Genomic DNA, 5,000 nt, shown 5'->3' on the forward strand with positions numbered 1-5,000 from the left:
AGAGTCGATACTCGCCCACTGGTGGAAGGTAAGCATTCTGCTTTACATCAGTACATAACTAATATTTCAGTCGTCTGACGTCCCTGCTTAGTAAATGATGCAGGACCACATACATAGATGATACATACTGTAAACTGGGGAGGACAGTGTGAACCGCACTCGACCCAGTCACCCTATCTCACAGTCCACTCTGTGTGTAACAAAGCGAAAGCACCAAAGCACTATCGTTCAACAACATCCATTTTATCCTCGCTGCCACAGGACACTATCCAAAGAACGACAAGAGGAACGTCACGTCCACTAATAAGACAGAATGTCTCACACCACCCGCAAACAACGCAGCTCAAATCAGCCAGCAACACCCACAGTGGTCCACACAGTATCAACACAGGACGCAACGCCACGCCACAACACAAAAGGTACAAGTAATAAAATACCCTTTGGCCACACTCCTTATAAAGGCATCGAACCAACCCACCACCTGACACCAGCCAAACGTACATCCTGATTTGACACATCTCTGGCAACCTAACCCACGTTGGCCCTTAACCTAACCCACGTTGGCCCTTAACCTAACCCACGTTGGCCCTTAACCTAACCCACGTTGGCCCTTAACCTAACCCACGTTGGCCCTTAACCTAACCCACGTTGGCCCTTAACCTAACCCACGTTGGCCCTTAACCTAACCCACGTTGGCCCTTAACCTAACCCACGTTGGCCCTTAACCTAACCCACGTTGGCCCTTAACCTAACCCACGTTGGCCCTTAACCTAACCCACGTTGGCCCTTAACCTAACCCACGTTGGCCCTTAACCTAACCCACGTTGGCCCTTAACCTAACCCACGTTGGCCCTTAACCTAACCCACGTTGGCCCTTAACCTAACCCACGTTGGCCCTTAACCTAACCCACGTTGGCCCTTAACCTAACCCACGTTGGCCCTTAACCTAACCCACGTTGGCCCTTAACCTAACCCACGTTGGCCCTTAACCTAACCCACGTTGGCCCTTAACCTAACCCACGTTGGCCCTTAACCTAACCCACGTTGGCCCTTAACCTAACCCACGTTGGCCCTTAACCTAACCCACGTTGGCCCCTTAACCTAACCCACGTTGGCACCTTAACCCAAGTTACGCTGCACCTTAACCCAAGTTACGCTGCACCTTAACCCAAGTTACGCTGCACCTTAACCCAAGTTACGCTGCACCTTAACCCAAGTTACGCTGCACCTTAACCCAAGTTACGCTGCACCTTAACCCAAGTTACGCTGCACCTTAACCCAAGTTACGCTGCACCTTAACCCAAGTTACGCTGCACCTTAACCCAAGTTACGCTGCACCTTAACCCAAGTTACGCTGCACCTTAACCCAAGTTACGCTGCACCTTAACCCAAGTTACGCTGCACCTTAACCCAAGTTACGCTGCACCTTAACCCAAGTTACGCTGCACCTTAACCCAAGTTACGCTGCACCTTAACCCAAGTTACGCTGCACCTTAACCCAAGTTACGCTGCACCTTAACCCAAGTTACGCTGCACCTTAACCCAAGTTACGCTGCACCTTAACCCAAGTTACGCTGCACCTTAACCCAAGTTACGCTGCACCTTAACCCAAGTTACGCTGCACCTTAACCCAAGTTACGCTGCACCTTAACCTAACTTACGCTGCACCTTAACCTAACTTACGCTGCACCTTAACCTAACTTACGCTGCACCTTAACCTAACTTACACTGCACCTTAACTGTCACATGTAACGTCACAGGAATGTAGCTTTGCCTAACAGCAACCCTCTGAACATAGTTCACTGCTTGGATCCTCTGGTGTCATGTGTATTTCTTGATGCCATGGTGCGTACCCTCACATAAAGGTCTTTCGAGTGTTGCGTACTTTCTACACAGTCCCGCTAACCACTGGAAGGGTGTACCGCTACAGAACGAATATCGCCCTCCCCTCCTGCCCTTCCAAGCTGGTCGGTCAGGCGTTTGTTTGTGAAATGAGCCTTGCAGCTGTTCAGTTGCATTCGGTTGTCGATGCAGTCAGTGTACGTTGTGGTACGGCCTGTGTGGACTGTCCGCTGATGTACGCGTAACCCACACTGATCATCCGTCGTTACGTACTGAGTGACATAATGTGGCACATGCTTGACCGTACACCGGCTGCGCCCTACAATGGCGAATCATAAGGGCCATATGTTGTGCACGATGCTACTTGTCTCGTCTCCCCATTACAGCGAGATTGCACTGTTGTACGCCGTACAGACATGTGGTAGGTAGGTACGGACGAAAGTATTGCATGTTGGCCCCCCCCCCCCCCTCCTCCCTCTGCCGGGAATCAGCGTGAGCCGTCTGTTGATGTAGCGACGAGGGTTTTCCTATTTAATCGTATTGCCCCACACAACATGATAGCACGGTGGACCGCGTTCCACATCTGCGACATGCTACAGAGGCCGGTTGACAGTCGACCGCGCAAGGGACATTGCACACGTGCGCGGACCATCTTCCACGTGTTCTCTCGTGTACATGCCGCAGTGTGTATGTGGGCTGATGTAGCGTGTCGTGACACATAACATGCAGGCATGCCAGAATCGTAGATTTCGCAAATGTAGATTGACGTATACGTTTGCTGCCAAAGATCCGCAAATGAACTGGAAATCAGTTGTTGAGCGGTTGTTCGCGCTGCAGGTGCATCGGTGATAGCGACGATCGGTACATCTATGAACCGGTTGTTTCGGCGGTACCCGCCATGCCCCCGAACCTGAGTTGGCCATGTGGGTATGAAGCGATACGAGGCTGTGGCTTGGCGGGACAGTCCCCGGCCGGTGAGGGGGGGCCGCCCGGCGTGCTGGCCGCGCGCTGCGTGAGCGCACGCACTACAGCCGGCTGGTGGGGGGCGCCCAGTGGCAGGAGCGCCGGCCGACGGGCCCGGCTGGCGTCCCAGCTATGCGCCGGCGCACCCTGCGCGCGGCGCCAGGCGGCCAAAGTGGGTTCTGCCGAGCCCGGTGCGAAGCGCGGTGGACATCTGCAGTGTGCTGGTCCGATTGCGGACTGTGTGCGTTGAGGATGCGCCGCCGCCCGGCACTCGGCGTCGCGACGCCGTCTGCTGCTCGGTCGCCCCCAGCGGTTCTCGCAGGTGGTTTGTATCGCAGCTCTGCGGACGTGTTGGCGCGTGCGCTGTGCTGGGAGAGTTCGCTTCTGCACCCAAGTGGGGCTTTGCCCTTCTGTGGCGCTGGCGTTGGAGCTGCCGGTCACCGTAGGTGGCGCGTGTTGTTTCCCGCCGGCAATGCCACGACAGCACGCTCCCGGGCCTCTGTCGGCAGCGGCAAGCTCAGTTGGGAGCACGGGTGTTCGCACTGAAAGCGTCTACTCGCCCATCTCCGGGCGATTGCGCCTCTCTCGAACCCGACCAAGTACTTAGGACGGCGCTGCGCGCCGCCGGGACCTGAGAGGGTTTCGAGGTGTATCGTGCAGGGGAGCTCAGCCTCCTCCTGTTTGCAGAATAATTGAGCGGACGCTTGCGTGTTCGCGCGGGCCCTCGGGACACACTCCCGGGCGGCCGGCTGCTCAGCTCTCGTTGACGCAGCTCCCTGGTTGATCCTGCCAGTAGTCATATGCTTGTCTCAAAGATTAAGCCATGCATGTCTCAGTACAAGCCGCATTAAGGTGAAACCGCGAATGGCTCATTAAATCAGTTATGGTTCCTTAGATCGTACCCACGTTACTTGGATAACTGTGGTAATTCTAGAGCTAATACATGCAAACAGAGTCCCGACCAGAGATGGAAGGGACGCTTTTATTAGATCAAAACCAATCGGATTGGCTCGTCTGGTCCGTTTGCCTTGGTGACTCTGAATAACTTTGGGCTGATCGCACGGTCCTCGTACCGGCGACGCATCTTTCAAATGTCTGCCTTATCAACTGTCGATGGTAGGTTCTGCGCCTACCATGGTTGTAACGGGTAACGGGGAATCAGGGTTCGATTCCGGAGAGGGAGCCTGAGAAACGGCTACCACATCCAAGGAAGGCAGCAGGCGCGCAAATTACCCACTCCCGGCACGGGGAGGTAGTGACGAAAAATAACGATACGGGACTCATCCGAGGCCCCGTAATCGGAATGAGTACACTTTAAATCCTTTAACGAGTATCTATTGGAGGGCAAGTCTGGTGCCAGCAGCCGCGGTAATTCCAGCTCCAATAGCGTATATTAAAGTTGTTGCGGTTAAAAAGCTCGTAGTTGGATTTGTGTCCCACGCTGTTGGTTCACCGCCCGTCGGTGTTTAACTGGCATGTATCGTGGGACGTCCTGCCGGTGGGGCGAGCCGAAGGCGTGCTTGCGCGTCCCGAGGCGGACCCCGTTGAAATCCTACCAGGGTGCTCTTAGTTGAGTGTCTCGGTGGGCCGGCACGTTTACTTTGAACAAATTAGAGTGCTTAAAGCAGGCAAGCCCGCCTGAATACTGTGTGCATGGAATAATGGAATAGGACCTCGGTTCTATTTTGTTGGTTTTCGGAACCCGAGGTAATGATTAATAGGGACAGGCGGGGGCATTCGTATTGCGACGTTAGAGGTGAAATTCTTGGATCGTCGCAAGACGAACAGAAGCGAAAGCATTTGCCAAGTATGTTTTCATTAATCAAGAACGAAAGTTAGAGGTTCGAAGGCGATCAGATACCGCCCTAGTTCTAACCATAAACGATGCCAGCCAGCGATCCGCCGCAGTTCCTCCGATGACTCGGCGGGCAGCCTCCGGGAAACCAAAGCTTTTGGGTTCCGGGGGAAGTATGGTTGCAAAGCTGAAACTTAAAGGAATTGACGGAAGGGCACCACCAGGAGTGGAGCCTGCGGCTTAATTTGACTCAACACGGGAAACCTCACCAGGCCCGGACACCGGAAGGATTGACAGATTGATAGCTCTTTCTTGATTCGGTGGGTGGTGGTGCATGGCCGTTCTTAGTTGGTGGAGCGATTTGTCTGGTTAATTCCGATAACGAACGAGACTCTAGCCT

At 54.1% G+C, this 5,000-nt stretch overlaps 1 non-coding gene across 1 annotated transcript in view; it reads left to right on the forward strand.

Annotated features, from left to right (window-relative positions):
- The first annotated feature begins 3,578 nt into the window (after positions 1-3,578).
- Positions 3,579-5,000, forward strand: part of LOC126328129 (small subunit ribosomal RNA) — a 1,893-nt gene continuing 471 nt past the window's right edge. The window contains exon 1 of the ribosomal RNA XR_007561672.1: positions 3,579-5,000. This exon is cut by the window's right edge and continues 471 nt beyond it. This is a non-coding gene — a ribosomal RNA (small subunit ribosomal RNA).

Source organism: Schistocerca gregaria, unplaced genomic scaffold (genome assembly GCF_023897955.1).
Source record: "Schistocerca gregaria isolate iqSchGreg1 unplaced genomic scaffold, iqSchGreg1.2 ptg001089l, whole genome shotgun sequence".
Taxonomy (NCBI): Eukaryota; Metazoa; Arthropoda; class Insecta; order Orthoptera; family Acrididae; genus Schistocerca; species Schistocerca gregaria.